At 50.8% G+C, this 21,683-nt stretch overlaps 1 protein-coding gene across 4 annotated transcripts in view; it reads right to left on the reverse strand.

The window, feature by feature from the left end:
* CECR2 (CECR2 histone acetyl-lysine reader) overlaps nt 1-21,683 on the reverse strand; it is a 646,890-nt gene that overhangs the window by 376,925 nt on the left and 248,282 nt on the right. The gene's annotated exons all lie outside the window — the stretch shown is intronic.

Raw genomic sequence — 21,683 nt, forward strand, 5'->3', positions numbered from 1 at the left:
AAAACCCCTTTAAAGTATATATTGTATTCACTGAAGAAAAAAAAACAAAGGTTACAGGAACGTTATAGTTCGGCTCAAATTTCTCTCATACAAAACCAGAGGAACTCAGCAGTTCTAGTTACTTGAGCTAACTATAACTTATGCCCCTGCAATGCACTGCGTTTGACGTCACGGTTAGGTCAGGTAACTAAAACTGCTGAATTTATCTGGTGTTGTCAAGTGAAATCTGAGCCAAACTATAAACTACCTAGTCCTATGGGTGTGTAAGTGGTTTTGTAGTTGTGTGAGTGGTGTATGGATCGCCCATGTATATTTGTGGCTGTATGGATCTGTGAGTGGATGTGAGAGTGGCAGAAAGGGTGTGTGAGTGGGTGTGCAAGTGTCTGTGTAGGTGTGCAAGTGTATGTGTGGGAGTGTCAGTAGCTGTGCGAGTGACTGCACCCCATTGGTTAAATGTCCACCGTGTATTCTACATTATATCTGCCTAATGGACCACAAGCAAATGTCTCCAGTGACCTTGTGTGCATTTCTGCAATGTAATTGTTCCTTGTGCATCTTTATCCATTCATCTGTGATCATATGAAATCTCCTATACAGAAGGCAACAAGACTATCAAGAGGTAAATCTCCATCAAATAAGGATACTTTCTCTTAACTATATGAAGTAAGTGCTTCTTTGTTTGGCTAAGAATTCCTCATTTACCATGGCATCAAGAACGTGCACGCACCCTTGGACTCCGTACTTCAGCCGCGCCTCCTAGCGTGTATCCTCGTGGGAAATGGGGTCCCCAGGCATAAGTGAGGTTATACGGGGTTAGTTACCCCAAGTCCAGGTAGTATTTCGTCCTACACAGCGGGATACTAGAGGTGCTTTTAGCGCTGGGGTGATGGCCCCGCCCCCTATTGCCCCGTTCTGCAATCGCACCTCCTGGTGCATATCCTTCTGTGCAATAAAGTCCTCAAGCATTCCTACCCCGCCCTCTTAGCTATATTTGTAATTTTTTTTTGCTGAAGCAGAGTCCCAAGATGGCTGCCAACACTTACTGGTTGAAGTGTTGTCAGCTAGTTAGATTGCAGCACAGGGACTGTCTGATCGGTGCCCTTAGATATACAAATTTGGATTTCGGTTGATATCTCTAAAACGGAGCAGACCAATATCTTCCTGCCAAATACAGTGTAATTCCGTCCAGTGGTTCTGGCTGTAGTCCTGTTAAAAAAACGTATGGGAATTAACATGGGGACAAAGTGTTTTGTGATCCCCCCCCCCCCTCCCTTTTTCTTGGTCCTTGCTTGACGGATCACCCCAAAACGTTCAAGAAAGCAGCTGAAGTGACTGGCGAATTAGTTTTGGAAATGTTGTCAAGATTCATCAAACGGCGCTAAAGTTATTAGCAAAACGAAAAAAGTGTTTCCTATGAAAACTAGGTCCTAACTATAACTATCTACTGGCGACTGTCAGTAAGTAAGTAGGTGGGGGGTGCGTGTGTGTGCGCATGCACTTTTATAAAAATCAAAAGGTTTTCCCTAATGCAGACCTAAACAGAGCATGTGTACTGCTTTGCCTATAGGGCACGCAGTTTCTGCTCCATCAAACACCAACTAGTCGATTTCATGAATAGACACAGACCTCAATCCCTCAAGTGTTTCATCTGTCACAGTCCACAGTTATTAACAACAGAGACAGTGTTCCATTGTAAGTCCTAGTCACAATGCCATCTTAGGGTTGTGGGCTCAAATGCTAAATTCTCTGGGGGTTATTTGTAATTATGCAAGATAATTATTAATTTGTTCGGAAAAAGTCAATGTGTGCCACTTGCCTACAGCGCAGTGTAATTACAGTGAACATCTGTACACAGTAACATGGAATTGCAATGAGGGCGTTCTTCGTTCTATCAAACCAAATTGTACCTACACGCCCAAGAAGAGGTGGGGCTGCAAGAGGTGGGAAGGGAATGAGCATGTCCCCACTCAACCATGCTGCAGGGGCACACACAAGTATGTGCGACTATTTTACTGACCAACACCATGTGGACGAGCAGGGCAGCGGAGATAGGAATTACTTTTTATTTACATATATACATGTTTTTATGCAGCCGTTAACGCAATTTGAGTCATTTAAAAAAAGCTCCAAAGAACAGGTGTTGCAGTTGCTCAAATCAAAGCTAGGGAAAAAATAAGACTCCGTTTTGCTTTGCTCATATTCTAATTTGCGATCTGCAGCTCACACCAGAAGTCAACAACGAGCCCATAACTCACTCACCCATCTTGACATACAGGCTCAGTCAGCAACTTCACCACTCTCGATGCCCTTCCAAACTCATCTAGTTACCTATATTCCTAGTTCTATTCATACCCGATTCCAGACTAATAGATCTTAAATGTAACACCGATCCATGTATTGTAGTAAGCGGAGTCTTTGCCACCTCAAAAGCGGACTCCTTTCCTTACCAATTTACAGGTGAGCCACTCAGAAAATTTCAACTTGCATATAGCACATTCACATGCACAATACACTGCATCTAAGCCACAATCTGTAAAGATACCCTCAAACTTAACAGCCACCTCAAGCAGAAAAACCACTGAAAAGTCCCTTGTTATATGCCTCAACAGACAAAGTTCCACACTGTTAGAAATGGGGGTCCCTAGTTGGCAATGGTTTGCACCTTTGTCCAAGTAGAGAGCCATCTTCCTAGTCTGGTAAGAGGGATACACTTCTAAAATAAGCCCTGCTCAACCCCTTGGTAGCTTGGCACGAGCAGACAGGCCTATCTCAGAGGCAGTGTGTAAAGCATTTGTGCACATGTACAGTAATACAATGAAAATACCACAAATGGACACCACACCAGTTTGGAAAAAAAAGCAATACCTTATCCAAGCCAACAAGACCAAGTACGACAAAAATCCAACATACCATACTGTAAAAATATTTACTTTGCAAGATAACCTTTAAATTGCAGAAATATCTGAAAAACACAGTTCTTCCGAGTCGATGGCTCCGTACGAGTCTACTGCAATGCTGAAAACAACAGTATCAGTTCCAGCCGACCGCGTCGGTACGGGCCAGCTAAAACATTGACAGACTCGTGAACAGTACCTTTCTCAATGCGGCCGACATGTTGATGCAAGTCGGTCGGGGCAACCATTGCAGTTGCATTGCAAAAATGGAAGCGGTGCAGGGTTATTTGCCCTCACGATGCAGTGCAGGCAGCGGCTTGGTGACAATCGTCCAGGTGGCGTCGATGAGACCAAGGCTTACAGTGCAGGTTGAGGCGGTGCTCGATGCAGTGCTGGCAGGTTGCGGTGCAGGCAGAGCTGGTCGATGTTCAGCCACGGTGTCAGTGATATCCAGGCAGGATGAGGCGAGGCAGTGCAGAGTGCGGTGCCCATACGATGCAGTGCAAGCTACAGTTCAGTGACGATCGGCCAGACGGCATCAGTGAGACCAAGGATGTGGTGCGAAGTGCGGCGGTGCCTTCACGACACAAAACCCTGCGATGAACTCAGTGACAGAGTCGGCTGCTCCTTTCTTCTGCGGCAGCTGAAACCAGCGGTTCCAGAGACGGTGCCCAGGATAGTGAGGTCTTTGCTGCTCCTGAGTCCTTTTGAACAGGGAGCAAGCTACACTTCTAGGCCCTAGGAGATACTTTCTCAAGCAGGATACACACACAGTTCCACTCCTTGGCAGAAACCGCAACTGCAGGCCAACCCTAGACAACACACAGCAAAGGGGCAGCACTCCTCCTCCAGTTTCATCCAGCTCTTCTCCTTGGCAGAGGTTCTTTCTTGAAGTCCAAAAATGATCTTAAGTTTAGGGGTCTGGGCTCCACTCTTTATAGTACAAAATCCTTCGTTCTCTGGAATCAAAGACTGTCTTGGCCCAGCTAGAACCAGTTATGCCCTCTCTGGTGCAGCTTCCTGGCAGGAGGAGGAGACAACATTGTCTAGAGCAGACCAGGCCCATTCAGGTGTTAATGAAATCTCCTCTCCTACTCTAAATGCAGCCCAGGTCGATTCAGCCCAGCCCCGACTCACCCTGGAAAAGCAGGACACACCTATCCCCCCCACATCCCCCAAGTGGATGTCTGAACAGAATGCACATCCCTAGACCCTGTCACTCCAAAGCCAGAGTCGATACACAACCCAGCAGAGGCACACAGGATGGCTAAGCAAGAAAATACCTCCTTTCTAAAAGGGGTATTTTCAAACACAGAATGTAAAAATCATCCTCACTAAAAGATGAATCTTTATATTGTTAGTTCAGGCATACTACACTTCACTTGCCTATCTTGTCCCAATGGGAAGTTATATTTATAAAATGTTATAAATTAACTCCCATTCTATCCTATGGGACAGAGAGCCTTTCAATAGTGAAAAACAAACTTGGCAGTATTTTGCTATCAGGACATGCCACACGTCTCAGGGCATGTCCTACCTTTCACATACACTGCACCCTGCCCACAGGGGTACCTTGGGCCTACGTTAGGGGTGACTCACATGTAAGAAAAGGGAAGATTAGGGTCTGGCAAGTGGGTGCACTTGCCAGGTCGACATGGAAGTACCAAACTGCACACAGACACTGCAGTGGCAGGTCTGCATGTAACATTTACAAGCTGTTCATGTGGGTGGCACAATCGGTGCTGCAGGAACACTAGCAGCATTTGATTTACACACCCTGGGCACACACAGTGTACTGTACTAGGGACGGACTAGTAAATCAAATATGCCAATCATGGAATCACCAATCCATACCAACAATTTACAGGGCGCACTTGCACTTTGGCACGGAACAGCAGTGGCAAAGTGCCCAAAGCATCTAAACCAGCAAACACGAAATACAACACACAGCAAAATAACAGGAGGCGAAGGCAAAAATACAGGGGAAACTCACACCAATGATGCCAGGTCTAACACACATTCACAACAGGATATTTTTTTTTTTTTTTTTTTTTTTTAAAGAGTTTTATATAGTGCGAACTCGACCCGAAGATATCAGGTATCAGAGCGCTTTACATGAGCACCAGTTTCGATCTATCTGCTACTATACTAACAATCCTTCAGTGATCAATTACTCTAATATTGCAGGCTACTTTCCAATATGATTTTGTAAATTTGATGAAATGCAATTTAATACTATATCAACAGTAGAGATGAGCAAGCCAACAAATGATCAGGGAAGGCTAAGCCAGAGCTGAGCCAGGGGTCTGGCTCTGTTCTAATGGCCCGAGCACGAACTGAGCCCTGAAAATGTTTGCTATGCAAATCATACAGCAAGCATTAGGTAAAGTATGATAAAGTCTTTTCAAAATTAAAAATCTATTTCTTTACCCATGGAAGTTTTGACCTGAATATATCACATTATAGCACTGCACTAAGTAATATTTATTAAAAGTGATAGTTTTTAAACAAACCATTAGTGAACTAAGAGGCGAGGCAGTTATGTAAATCCTGTAAGTCGCCCAAATTTTTACAGAACATTACAGCCTATTAAAGAAAATACGTTTTTATACACCTGGTATTCTGAATTCACATAATTGAAAGTGCTCTCCTAAGGGATAATGAAGAAAAAGGAGTTGTGTAAATAACATTTGTATATGATCACACACTTAGCGGGGAATCCGCAATTTATCTAAGTATAAATAAGCCACTAAACGTGTATCCATTTGCCTTTCTTTTTTTCATGCTTCTACTTTGTTGACACAAAGCAGGAACTAGATTTGCAGGTGTTGGAGAAATTTACGTGAAGACGAGATTTATTACACGAGGTTACATTCATTTTTATAGTCATGTAGAGATTAAGTGATTTGTCCAAAATCACAGCATCTTGGGCGACACTGAGACCTGCACCTGGTTTTCCAGGTCAAAAGTCTGCAGCTCTGGCTATAACGCCACATCCTGGGTGGCAGGCAGAAGCCACATGGACAGTAAGCTCGTTATAGGCTCGAGGTTCCAAGCTCGAGCTGAGGCAGGGCCAAGCTCGAGCTTTCAGTGGCTCACTCACCTCTAGTCAATAGACCACTCTGACTCTGGTCAACAATCCAAAAATATAAGGGCTATCCAATACTGAAAGGCCTACAGGGCCATGAGTATTGTAGAAATGCACTTCATAGACGCATGCAACACAACGTCTGCCTGCTTACAAACCATGAGCCTTATAACATGCATCCCATATAGCTCGTGTAACACCTTGCCTCACTTTACCGCCCCCATTTACGCTCCGAATACCTCAGGCAATCCTCTGCCCTTCGCCCCAGCATCCTTTCAGTTTGGAGTCAAGCAGTCACTTTCTCTGGGTGTCCAACCAGTAGCACATGGCAGCAGTGTTGCTTTTACCTGGTAGACTCAGCAGGTGGTTTTCAGACAGGCGGGGTGGGGCTGCTTTATGCGGTCGACTACAAGCAGCAGAGTCTCACGATTAAAGATGGCGGGAACCCACTGGGCATATGTGTAGTGGTGGCGACAGCCATCAGTGGTGGAAAATATTAAGAAAATAACAAATCCAGTTTCTAGCGCCCTGAACGGTAGAATCTAAACAAGGATGATGCACACGCAAGCACAAACCCCACAAAACAATGCTGAACTAGGGATTTTACTAACTGACCGGCTCTTCCCTCTGTGAGACAGGCGGCTAGCGAAATCGAGAGTTCATTCGCAGGTCAGACTAGACGTGCTCGGAGGGCTGGCCTCCCTCACATTAAACACCGCTTTCTGGAGCACGTTACCGAAAAGGAGGCCTGCGCCATGTAAGCCAAAATTAACACCCTTATTTTAAGCATATAACTGCGAATAACTGCTACGAGCATCATCCACCCCTGGCGAGAGGCATAGTATCCCTACTCACTGCTTTTATTTACAGATTAACTTGAAGTCATTGTTTCAAGCAACAAGTATACATGTAGGAAATAAAAGGGTGCCTGGAAGTTAGATAGTAAACTGACCACAACATTTTTTTTCTAATAATCTACACAATCAACTCTTGCAGGCCCACCAACACAATGAGGCGGTGCAGGTAAAACCTATTCTAAATGTAGAGAAGACTGCATAAAGCTGAAAAACACACATTATATTGAAAAGAAAGAAAGGAGTACACGGTCTACCAGATCCACACATCACCACAGAGCAGTGATCCAAGGTGGGACTTGTGGTATCCCTTTCCCACATGTAGAATGTTATGATTGTAGTTTTGGAATGTACTATGGAATGTATTCGATCATAGAAGAATGTGGGTTGAATAGGAGAAGAGTTGGTGGCTAGACGTTTGCTGGGTCCCTGCTGATGCTAGGGGTTTTGAGTCAGAAGATTAAACGTTAAAAGGACAGCGCGAGTCTGCTGGATTTCTTCTTAAAGAATTTTAGAGACGGGCTGACCCTTAACCCATGCAGAACTCAAGCTACCTACATTACAGTAAGACTAGTTTCTCTCTTGTGATGGGCAGTCAATTCCTGAACTCTCCCCCTAGGTTACCTTATTTCAAGGCGCAACAATAACCAAGTGCTGACTAACGTAGTACCAGCGTCAGCACATGGTTAAAGGATTAAAGATAAACACAACGGGGGCGCCATGCAAGATGGCCGCACTTTAGTGCAGCTCCGCCCGGCTGATCCCTTATCCGCCTAATATCCGCAATTCCTAGAGGCATCCAAGCTCCCGGCCTGCTGCCCTGCGTGACGTGTCACCCCTGGTGCAGATCGAGCCTCGAAGTGCAGCTGTGGCGCCTTGAACTTCAGCAAAATTTGATCCGCTTGCCTCGTGGTCATGATGGCAGCCTAAGCTGTGTGTGGGAGGAGTCAGACTAACGACTTGCGTGCTGGGAGGGCGGCAGCTGCGATCCTGAGGTACCCCGCACCTGGACAATGTTCCTGTATTGGCGGGTTGGCCTTCGCGCGGTCTCCGCTGTATGCGGGACGGGCCTACTGCTGCGGGACGACTCCGTGATTTCAACAAGCTGCAGCCTGCTTGCTGATCTGATGCGGTGGGCCTGGAATAAAAGCTAAGCCTGGAGGATGCTGCGAGGCCTGTCTGCGGTTCCTGGCCCCGGAGGTTGACGGATATTGGCGTCCGCTGTGGGCTGCGGTGGGTGGGGGGCAGCCCAGGCCTTGGTCCGCGGCAGCGGAGGTGGGCGTGGGCTTTGGGATGTGGCCTGCCGGCTGTGGTTTGTGTGCGCAGTGCGTGTGGGGCTGCCTGCTTTCGACCGCTGCTCGGGTGGGGGTGCCCCCCCCACCCTTTGAATTACATGCGAGTAGGGATTGCTGAGGAGACAGCTGTGTGGTGGATAGATCCTTACGCCCTGGCCATTCCCTGTTGCTGGCTCTGTGGGCCTGTTTCTCTGGGCCCCGTGTGGCTCGCTGCGTTGTGCCTCGTGGCAGAGTGGGCTGTCTCGCTGTGTAGGCTGGTTCTGAGGGGGTACGCTGCAGATTGCGGCCCTGCACGCACTTCTTGTGGGACCTTGGCCCTCACGATCACCACGCTTCACACCGGCGCCCTGTGGTGGAGTTGTATCTGCATATCTCCTTTGTGCTCTTGGGATCGAGTTCTGAGACTGCGGGGGCATGGTTGTCTCCTTGTGCCTCAGTGAGTGCGAAAGGCAGCCCATTGCTAACTTTGTGATCTGGTGGGGGACTGACCTGCTTACTCCAGCCGCTTCCGACATGTTATTTGGGCTGCACCTGACTAGATTGTGGAAGCGAACGCTTTGTGTAACATTTCTGAGTGCCTCAGATCATACTCTGCTGTATGGTTTTGCCTGCTAACTGGGAACCTGTACCACCGGAGCTTTAAGGAATCACTGCTCTATGGCAAGACTGTATCAAGGCCTGTTGCTGGCTTTTGGTCCTCTTTACGCCTCAGGTGTGTAGCACTGGGTATACTGCTCGAGTATGGGAAACGGATGGGAACGGTTCCATAGTTGTAAAATTGATTTACTGCCCTGCCAAGCTTTTTGATCAAGAATTATTGCTTTGGAATATTGCCTGGGTGGTTGTCCATAACCTGTGCTCCCTATCACCTGCCATGTAGAAGCCGGATAAGTTGCAGCCCCGCCTCACTTTCGAGGCGTGAAAGTCAGGCAGGGCCCAACAAAAAGCAGCCTCGGACTGAGGCTGATGGACAGGGAGACGGCCCGCCCTATCTGGAGTCCACACAGCTGGCGATGCAGAAAAGTCTCCAAGCTATAGAGGGTAGCATGTCGACTATAAATCATAGACTGGATCATATGTCCTCACAACTGGAAAAACAGTCCGAGAGAATGGGAGAGGTGGAGCAGAGGGTTTCTAATGCTGAGGATGGGCTAAGTGAGGTAACTATTAAGGCCCTCAATATGGAAAGGGTACTAGCCCTCATACAGGCCAAGAAGGAGGACTTGGAGGCCCGGTCTAGGAGGAATAATATTCGCATAACGGGCCTGCCCGAATCGACGAATAGTGGGAGAATGGAACACTTCATTGAGACCCTACTCACGGAAATATTTGGCCCTGAGCACCTATCCTCCATGTTTGTAGTGGAGCGTGCCCACCGCTCTTTGGCAGCATGCCCCGTCCCCGGAGGCCCGCTTCGTCCAATAATAGCTCTACTATTAAACTACCGGGATGCTATTTTACGGCTGGCCAGGGAGACGGGCAACATTAGCTATCAGGGGGAACACCTTGTCCTTTTTTCCCCCGATTTTACTGTCGCATTTCAGGCTGCGCGGCGAGTATGTTGCAGTCAAAAAATTCCTTCAGTCCGAAAACATACCTTATGCCATGTTGTACCCCGCACGTCTCCGTGTAGGGTCAGAGGGGAATTTCAAGGTTTTCTCCACCCCTAAGGCAGCGATGGAACACGCAAAACAGTTGAAGAGACACCGGCGTGAGGCCGAAATGGAAAATGGGGAGGACAACTGTTAATTAATGAGGGCTCTTATTGTGTATGTTCTATGAATCCTCCTGCTGATGGGTTTTGTCTATTTGTAGCAGTGTATGTGCACTGCCGCTTACATTGATGGGCAAGGCAAGTTTGATATGATAGATATATGCTGGGGGATGCCTTATGTTTTAGTATTCGGACGTGAATTGTAACACAGGTACAAGACCTGATCAGCCACCTCCTACGAAGTAGGAGGGCAGTAGCACTCTGACGCCCCCTGTATGGGAGTTCCCCACACTATGCTATTTTGTTGTTGTTCTACTGGGGTTTGTTTAGATATTCCTGGGATGGGTTTGGCAACTTGGGGTAGCCGAAGTGGGTGTGGGGTATGCAGGGGGGTGGGGGTTAGGAATCAGTGGCAGAAGATGAACGTTCTATATGTACACCTTGACGGGGGTTTGTATTGGGGGCAGCAGACGGATGTTGCGGCTGGGCATCGATTGCCCGGCGTGTCTTGATACTTCAGGCATGCATTACATGTCTCATTGCACAGGTGCTCAGTTACTGATGGCTTAAAACTATGAACAGTGCAGTTAAGTTCCTCACTTGGAATGTACGCTGGCTTAATACGCCCAAAAAGATAAGAATAGTATTTGCATATCTGGATCGCATGGGAGTGCAAATAGCCTTATTGCAAGAGACGCATCTAACCAGGGATTCAGCAAAGAAAGTGGGTGCGCGCTGGGCGGGTGCCAGAGTTGCGTCTTCCTACTCTAGGGGTGTGCTGACTCTGGTAAAACAAGCATTTACAATGCAATGGTCTCGGCATTGTTAAAGTTAGAGCTATTGGCATTGCTCATGACATTATTTTTGTTTGTTTTTGTTTTTAAAACATTTAAAGAAACGGCATTGTTATTTACAATGTCAATAGCTTAATCACTCTAAAATGCAAGACCTATTGCATTTGCACCCAGACAGAGCCACCTACACACAGAGCCACCCACCCACACAGAGCCACCTACACACAGAGCCACCTACACACACAGAGCCACCTACACACACAGAGCCACCTACACACACAGAGCCACCTACACACACAGAGCCACCTACACACACAGAGCCACCTACACACACAGAGCCACCTACACACACAGTTACCCACCCACACAGAGCCACCCACACAGAGCCACCCACACAGTTACCCACCCACACAGTTACCCACCCACACAGTTACCCACCCACACAGTTACCCACCCACACAGAGCCTCCCACACACAGAGCCACCCCCACACAGAGCCACCCCCACACAGAGCCACCCCCACACAGAGCCTCCCCCACACAGAGCCTCCCCCACACAGAGCCTCCCCCACACAGAGCCTCCCCCACACAGAGCCTCCCCCACACAGAGCCTCCCCCACACAGAGCCTCCCCCACACAGAGCCTCCCCCACACAGAGCCTCCCCCACACAGAGCCACCCACACAGAGCCACCCACCCACACACACACACACACACACACAGAGCCACACACACACACACACACACACAGCCACACACACACAGAGAGCCACACACACACACACACAGAGAGCCACACACACACACACACACAGAGAGCCACACACACACACACACAGAGAGCCACACACACACACACAGAGAGCCACACACACACACACAGAGCCACACACACAGAGCCACACACACAGAGCCACACACACAGAGCCACACACACAGAGCCACACACACACACACAGAGCCACACACACAGAGCCACACACACACAGAGCCACACACACACACAGAGCCACACACACACAGAGCCACACACACACACAGAGCCACACACACACACAGAGCCACACACACACACAGAGCCCCACACACACACAGAGCCCCACACACACAGAGCCCCACACACACAGAGCCACACACACAGAGCCACACACACACAGAGCCACACACACAGAGCCACACACCCACACACACAGAGCCACACACACACAGAGCCACACACACACACAGAGCCACACACACAGAGCCACACACACACACAGAGCCACACACACACACAGAGCCACACACACACAGAGCCACACACACACACAGAGCCACACACACACACAGAGCCACACACACACACAGCCACACACACACACACACAGCCACACACACACACACACAGCCACACACACACACACAGCCACACACACACACAGAGCCACACACACACACACAGAGCCACACACACACACAGAGCCACACACACACACAGAGCCACACACACACACAGAGCCACACACACACACAGAGCCCCACACACAGAGCCACACACAGAGCCACACACACACACACAGAGCCACACACAGAGCCACACACACACACACAGAGCCACCCACCCACACACAGAGCCACCCACCCACACACAGAGCCACCCACACACACACAGAGCCACCCACACACACACAGAGCCACCCACACACACACAGAGCCACCCACACACACACAGAGCCACCCACACACACAGAGCCACCCACACACACAGAGCAACCCACACACACACACAGAGCCACCCACACACACACACAGAGCCACCCACACACACACACACACAGAGCCACCCACACACACACACAGAGCCACCCACACACACACACAGAGCCACCCACACACACACACAGAGCCACCCACACACACACACAGAGCCACCCACACACACACACAGAGCCACCCACACACACAGAGCCACCCACCCACCCAGAGCCACCCACCCACCCACACAGAGCCACCCACACACACAGAGCCACCCACACACACAGAGCCACCCACACACACAGAGCCACCCACACACACAGAGCCACCCACACACACAGAGCCACCCACCCACACAGAGCCACCCACCCACACAGAGCCACCCACACACACAGAGCCACCCACACACACAGAGCCACCCACACACACACAGCGCCACACACACACACACACACAGCCACACACAGCCACACACACACACACAGCCACACAACCAGCCACCCACACACACAGAGCCACCCACACACACAGAGCCACCCACCCACACAGAGCCACCCACCCACACAGAGCCACCCACCCACACAGAGCCACCCACCCACACAGAGCCACCCACCCACACAGAGCCACCCACACACACACACAGAGCCACCCACCCACACAGAGCCACCCACACACACACAGCGCCACACACACACACACAGAGCCACCCACCCACACAGAGCCACCCACCCACACAGAGCCACCCACCCACACAGAGCCACCCACCCACACAGAGCCACCCACCCACCCAGAGCCACCCACACACACAGAGCCACCCACACACACAGAGCCACCCACACACACACACAGAGCCACCCACACAGAGCCACCCACACACACACACAGCCACCCACACACACACACAGCCACCCACACACACACACAGAGCCACCCACCCACACAGAGCCACCCACCCACACAGAGCCACCCACCCACACAGAGCCACCCACCCACACAGAGCCACCCACCCACACAGAGCCACCCACACACACACACAGAGCCACCCACACACACACACAGAGCCACCCACCCACACAGAGCCACCCACCCACACAGAGCCACCCACCCACACAGAGCCACCCACCCACACAGAGCCACCCACCCACACAGAGCCACCCACCCACACAGAGCCACCCACCCACACAGAGCCACCCACCCACCCAGAGCCACCCACCCACCCAGAGCCACCCACACACCCAGAGCCACCCACCCACACAGAGCCACCCACACACACAGAGCCACCCACACACACAGAGCCACCCACACACACAGAGCCACCCACACACACAGAGCCACCCACCCACACAGAGCCACCCACCCACACAGAGCCACCCACCCACACAGAGCCACCCACCCACACAGAGCCACCCACCCACACAGAGCCACCCACACACACAGAGCCACCCACACACACAGAGCCACCCACCCACACAGAGCCACCCACACACACAGAGCCACCCACCCACACAGAGCCACCCACCCACACAGAGCCACCCACCCACACAGAGCCACCCACCCACACAGAGCCACCCACCCACACAGAGCCACCCACCCACACAGAGCCACCCACACACACAGAGCCACCCACCCACACACAGCCACCCACACACACACAGAGCCACCCACACACAGAGCCACACACAGAGCCACCCACACAGAGCCACCCCACACACACACACAGTCACCCACACACACACAGAGTCACCCACACACACACAGAGTCACCCACACACACACACACACAGAGTCACACACACACACAGAGCCACACACACAGAACCACACACAGAACCACACACACACACACACAGCCACACACAGAACCACACACACACAGCCACCCCCCCACACACAGAGCCACCCCCCCACACACATTGCCACCCCCCCACACACAGAGCCACACCCCCACACACAGAACCACACACACAGAGCCGTCCCCCCACACACACAGAGCCACCACCCCCACACACACAGAGCCACCACCCCCACACACACAGAGCCACCACCCCCACACACACAGAGCCACCACCCCCACACACAGCCACCCCCCCCACACACAGCCACCCCCCCACACACACAGAGCCACACACCCACACACACAGAGCCACACACCCACACACACAGAGCCACCCACCCACACACACACACACAGAGCCACACACACACACACACAGAGCCACACACACAGAGCCACACACACAGAGCCACACACACACACAGAGCCACACACACACACAGAGCCACACACACACAGAGACACACACACACTGCAACACACACAGAGCCACCCCACACACACACACACAGAGCCACCCACACAGAGCCACCCACACACACAGAGCCACCCACAGAGCCACCCCCCCACCCACAGAGCCACCCCCCCACACACAGAGCCACACACAGAACCACACACAGAGTCACCCACACACACACACAGAGTCACCCACACACACAGAGTCACCCACACACACAGAGTCACCCACACACACAGAGTCACCCACACACACACAGTCACCCACACACACAGAGCCACACACACACACAGAGCCACACACACACACAGAGCCACACACACAGAACCACACACAGAGCCACACACACACACAGAGCCACACACAGAACCACACACACAGAGCCATCCCCACACACACACAGAGCCACCCCCCCCACACACAGAGCCACCCCCCACACACATAGCCACCCCCCCACACACAGAGCCACCCCCCCACACACAGAACCACACACACAGATCCGTCCCCCCACACACACAGAGCCGTCACCCACACACACAGAGCCACCCCCCCACACACACAGAGCCACCACCCCCACACACAGCCACCCCCCCACACACACAGAGCCACCCACCCACACACACACAGAGCCACCCACCCACACACACACACAGAGCCACACACACACAGAGCCACACACACACACACAGAGCCACACACACAGAGCCACACACACAGAGCCACACACACACACACACAGACACACACACAGAGCCACACACACACACACAGAGCCACACACACACAGCAACACACACAGAGCCACACACATAGAGCCACACACACAGAGCCACACACACAGAGCCACACACACAGAGCCACACGTACACAGAGCCACATAAACGCACACAGAGCCACACACACAGAGCCACACACACACAGAGCCACACAGAGCCACACACCCACATAGAGAGCCACACACACACACACACACACATAGATCTAGACACATACACATTGATCTTGGGAGCCAAAGCAGAAGTAGCACCCACTTCACCTCCTGTTCAAATGTTCTCAACACAAACTAAATTGTTGCTGCTAAAGATCAGGAATTTAGTTGCTGACTCACCTGGGCATCCTCCAAAATAAATTGACGCCGGGACCCCGAGGGTCTCACTTAACTCGGACAGGAGCGTAGGGTGGGGTGAGAGCCCAGGAGAAGGGAGGGGCCAAGAGTATGCAGCAGCACTGAGGCGAGAGAGGGCGAGGGGACAAATCACCAAGCGGCAGGCCGCAGATTCTCCCGGAGCAGGCCCATCCGTCAGAGCTGCGCGTCAAGTCACGGGGTAGCTTCGGCCCGCCATGAACACCACCATCTTTAGCCCGAGGAGAGGGAGCGAGCGCCAGGGGGAGGAGAGCGAACAGCACCAGCCGGAGAGGACAGGGGGAGGAGACCAGAGCAGCAGCCGGACACAGGAGCACCGAGGGAGCCGAGAGCAGGGAGAGGGGACGAGCACCAGCCGGACCGTGGACGGGGATGACGCCATGAACACCACCATCTTTCTCCGAGGTCAAGCAGAAATACCTCGGAGAAACGCAGCGTCATTTTCGGATTCAGGGGCGTGTTGTTCTTTCTCTCCTCTTCCCATTGGCTGGAATGTTTACATTCCAGAGGAGAGAAAGAAACTAAAAAACACGCCCCCGAATTCGAAAAAGACGGGGCTTAAATGGACAGATGCCCCTCTCCTCCAATGGCTGGCGTCCGTTTAGGAAACAAGCCAATGGAGAAGAGGGGCGAGTTCAAGCCCCACACTAAGAAACATCAGATCTCGCCGGCCAGACTGCGCAAGCGCAGCCTACGCAGGCCGAGACCCCCCTTTACTGTGGTTCGCTCTGACACGGATGAGTGTGGGCGAGTGGTGATCCTGCATGGGCAACTAGGTGACACAAGTGTGTTGTTGATGAATGTGTATGGCCCCAACACTGATGACCCCTCCTTCTACTCAGATGTGTGGCGTAGAATTTCTACGTTTCCTTCGGCTGCAATTATTTGGGGTGGTGATTTTAACAACTGTCTAGACGCTACCTTGGATACAGTTGGCATTAGTGAAACGCAGCCTAAACAAGCCGCGGAAGAGCTCTTAGGGCTGCTGAACGCAGGTCATTTGCATGATATTTGGCATCTCCGACATCCCGCAGGCCGGGAGAGTACCTTTGTGTCTTCTGTTCATGGGTCCTGGTCCTGTATAGATTTTCGGCTTGTCTCGGAGATAGTCTGTACTTGGGCAGTGGGGGTGACACATGAAGCTCGCACTCTTTCAGACCATTACCCTGTACTCCTTGAATTACAGATTCCCACCTGTGAGAGGCCGCCCTTTGCGTGGAGACTACAACCCTCTGAGTTAACTGATCCAGTATTCAGGCAGACAATTGCTGAGGCGATTAAAAACTTTTTTAGAGAGAACAAGGGGTCTGTGGACAGCGCGGGAGTGCTTTGGGAGGCATTTAAAGTGACCATTAGGGGATCTTGCATGGGGGTCCAGTCTGGGGTTTTGCAGGATATTCAACGGAGGATGTAAAAACTGGCGTCTGATATCTCTAAGCTTGAACACGAGTATGAGTGATCCTTCTACTGCTCAATTGGCTGCCATACGGGAACTTGTCACAGAACAGAACGACTCGGTTGACCAGAACTATTGCACTGCTCCCATTGGAGGACCGCTCGCTACTATTTATTTATTTTATTTATGACATTTATAAAGCGCTCTATCACCTAGCAGGCATCCTGTCGCCGACATATCGGTGTACAATCAGACTAGTGGTCCGGGAAACGTATGAGTAACCAGGTTACGCACTCAGAAAGAGCCACGTTTTTAGTCTCTTCCTAAATGGGAGGAGGTCCTCCATTTGTCTCAGCTCCAGTGGAAGCCTGTTCCATAATCAAGCAGCCGAGGTACTAAAAGCCCTACCTCCTGATTTTATTTTTTTAAATCTTGGAAACTTCACCAGTCTCGCTGAAGAGGAGCGAAGGCTTCTCTCCGGAACATACCAAGCAAATTTCCTCCTCAACAGCTTCGGTCCAAGCCCATGCAGGTCCTTAATAAACTATACAGAAGGATTTAAACTGGACTCTCTGAAGTATCGGGAGCCAGTGCAGCTCTGACAGAGCCAAAGAAGTAGAGGAACGTCTTGCTTTTCCCAAGGCTAGTTTATCTGCTATAGCTTGGATCCTCTGGAGCCTTTCCATTAGATATCTAGGGGATTCCAGCAGTAAGGCATCCAATCTGCTTACGATGGTACACTGTACTATCAATGCTCGAGCATGTACTGGCAGAAGCGAGAGAATTTTGCGAAGGACTCTAATAATAGCAAAACAGCTCCCCACGGTTTTATTAACTTGTGATTCAAGCGTCAGCTTATTATTAAACATAACACCCAAGTCTCGAACCTTCTCAGCAGGCAACAGAGGGCTGGTTGTCGCGAATTGCCAGAAATTCGGGGGGAGCACAGAAGGGTCCTTCCCCACTGGGCAGTAGAGAATCTCGGTTTTCTCAGAATTAAAATGTAGCAAATTCTCCCTCAGCCATTGAGCAATATCTCGAAGACAGTCATGAAACACATCAAGAGATGTAGACTGTTCTCCCTCTAAGGAGAGACTAAGTTGAGTGTCGTCCGCATAATTTACAATATTAATATTATATGACCTTATGACAGCAATTAAAGGTTTCATATAAATATTAAATAGGATTGGACTAAGCGCGGAGCCCTGAGGAACCCCATGCAAGATATCAATAAAATCCGACTGATAGGGGGGGGGGGGAAGAGCAACTGCCTGTCTCCTATTTGAAAGAAAAGATTGAAACCAGCTCAAGGCCGTATCTGCTATTCCTACCTCTAAGTCTCTCCAGAAGAGTGGCGTGATTGACCGTATCGAATGCGGCAGACAGGTCGAGCAGGATTAATACCACCGCGTGACCTCTGTCTGCATGCATACGAAGCTCGTCCATCACCGTCACTATGGGGAGGGAGGCCATTCTGGTCGCTCCCTTGCGCAAAAACTAGCAGAGCCGCGCAGTCAGGACCATATAATGGAACTGTTGGACGAGGACGGGGTTGCCCGCTACTCGACAACAGAGCTTTGCGATACCGTTCTGCAGTTTTGCACCAGTCTATATGCCTCTAGGGCCTCTCCGCCGATTGTAGAGGTCGACGCATATCTGGACGATGTTGCGTTAGGGTGGCTCTCTAATTCGCACCGTGAATACCTTATGCAATCGTTTGATAAGACGACGTTAAGGAGGCCAGAATGTCCCTACCGACCTGTAAGGGCGCAGGGATGGACGGGTTGCCCAGCAAATTCTATAAAGCTTACATGTCGGATATGGCCCCTAGGCTCTTAGAAGTTTATGCGGAGGCTTATGAGAAGGGGACACTGCCGCCTTCCCTTCGGGAGGCTTTGCTTGTAACACTATTGAAACCCAATCGGTGCGACTCTTATTGGCCTCTCTCGATCATTAATATTGACGCAAAGATCCTGGCAAAAATGATCGCCACCAGGATACAACCGCTGGTCCCTCTTCTGGTTCTGCCTGACTAATCTGGGTTTGTCACTGCGCGCTCTACAGCTCACAATCTACGCACGGTTTTCTCCACCCTACATTACTTTGACCCTGACTTCCAAGCAGTTGCGGTGCTGCTAGATGCAGCGAAAGCTTTTGATTCTCTATAGTGGCCTTTTATGTTCACGGTATTGACTAGGATGTGCTTTCTGCCGTTTTTCTTGCAATGGCTTAGAGTGTTGTACGACTCCCCTGTAGCCCGGGTTCGAGTTAATGGTTGGGTGTCATCGTTGTTCCCTATCGAGAGAGGCATGCAGCAGGGGTACCCCCTGTCCCCTATGCCGTTTTTGCTTGCCTTGGAGCCTCTAGCCTGTAAGCTCCATCAGAAACATGCCGTGGCTGCCTTGCAGTTTCGGCAGAGGCCACTCGTGGTCTCCCTCTATGCGGACGACATGTTACTTTATGCCCGTGAACCCGCTGTGTATCTGCCTGCACTTCTCAGCGAGTATGTAAAGTTCAAGAGATTTTCAGGTCTCGGGATCAATTGGTCAAATCTGTGGTGATTCCCCTTACGGCGCATAAGAAAGAGGTGAAGCTGGATTATCTACTAAACTGGACGTCCAATCCCGTAAAATATTTGGGGGTGTGGCTGCACAGGGATCCGGATATGGTTATATCTGAGAATTATGGCCGTACCGTCACGCGCATCACTGAACTGGCTGAGCTTTGAGCACATCTGCCCCTCTCCTTGGCAGACAGGATAGCGACTGTAAAAATGGCCTTTCTCCCTAAACTGCTTTACTTCTTTGAAACATTGTCAATATTCCTATAAAGTTGAATGTGGCAAACTCTTCAAACGTCACTGTTGTCATTTGTGTGGGGTGGTAAGAAACCCTGTTGCAGGTGGGACCTTTTGGTTCAACCCTTTGACCAGGGCAGATTCAAGGCCCCCGACCTTAGACTATATTATCTGTGTGCCCAGGCGCAATTTGCGCATTATTGGTATTTCCCCCAGCGCTTTCAGCCTCATATGGCTATTGAATCGGATGCTGTTCTTCCAATGCCACTGCAGGCAGCGATCCGGTCGGGGGGCTCGGGTGTCCCACGGACTGAATAGACCCAGTCCAGTGCACGGTGTGGGCCTTGTCGAATGCTTGCGAAACGGCCTCAGGTATCCTATTTATACGCTCCCTTGCTACCCCTGGCTTCGCACCCTGATATCACTGCGACACGAGAATCGCTGGCCTTGCGTGAGTTGGCTAAAGTGGGTATCTCTCGGTTGGGTGATTTGTTCAAGAAGGGTCAATTCAAAACACTGCAGGAGGCACAGAATGGTATGGATCGGAGCTTCATGTTTGGCTTCACATACGTCAGAGGCCGGCAGGCTATTCGTGCGGTCTAGCCGCAGTACCCGGTGGAGCCCACTACTCTACGTGCATTGCAGGCGATGCTGACTGGAGAGGAGCACAAGGGCTTAATCACTAAACTTTATAATGCTTCCTTACGTGAGCGGGAACAGAGCGATCACCCCTCTTGCCTACGCTGGCAGGCAGTGTTGGATACCACTCTTGCGCCTGAGGTTTGGACGGCGTGCTGCCAACTTACTGGTCGACTTACAGCGAACTGCAATCTCAGAATTATTAACTTCAAATTCTTACACCGATTATATTACACCCCTTCACAACTTTGTAGGGATGATCTGCGAGAGACTGCTAACTGCGTGTAATGTGGAATAGCGGATGCAGACTTCTTACATGTGGCATGGACGTGTGTATTTGCTTTCTGGAATGATGTGGTGAAAATGCTTACTGACAGTGTTGGAACCTGTGCACTGCACTCCTGAACTATGATTACTTGGATATGTTAAAGGCCTTTAACCCTGTAATAGGCAAATCATTGCAGTTTCCACTTTATTTGCGAAGAGGGTTGCTGCACAATGTTGGGGTGCTAAGACACTTCCAACAGTAAAGAAATAGCTTTGTGACTTGCTCTACTGCAGGGACCAGTTGTTGACCTATGGGGAGGAGTTATTGGAGACTTCCCGTCCCATGGACTTCTGGGCTCCGCTCACTGTATATCTGCTGTCCCGACCGGACCTGATGTGAATCTCTAGAATTGTTTGCACTTTTTATATCTTTAGACCAATGGTTTTTGTGGAGGTGCCCACCCGCTGAACTGGTTTGTGCTGTTCCCCAGATGTCACCTTGGGTCCTTTGTGCTTTCTTTCCCGGTCTACAGCAGCGGACTTCGTGCACGCGCCCATCCATTGCAATCATTGTTACTCTCTTGAATATGACAGTTTACTGCTGCACAGGTATTTTCTGAATGCACCAGAACTACGATCTCGTTCTGCCTGGGGGGGGGGGGGGGGAGGGGGGGTGGTTACGTTGGGTCTGTTTGATCCTGTTACCTTGTACCAGATTTGCATTTATTGGCTGCTCCTGTATCTGTTGAAAACAAACATATAAAAAAAACAAAAAACGT

The sequence above is a fragment of the Triturus cristatus genome, chromosome 4_1, assembly GCF_964204655.1.
Source record: "Triturus cristatus chromosome 4_1, aTriCri1.1, whole genome shotgun sequence".
Taxonomy (NCBI): Eukaryota; Metazoa; Chordata; class Amphibia; order Caudata; family Salamandridae; genus Triturus; species Triturus cristatus.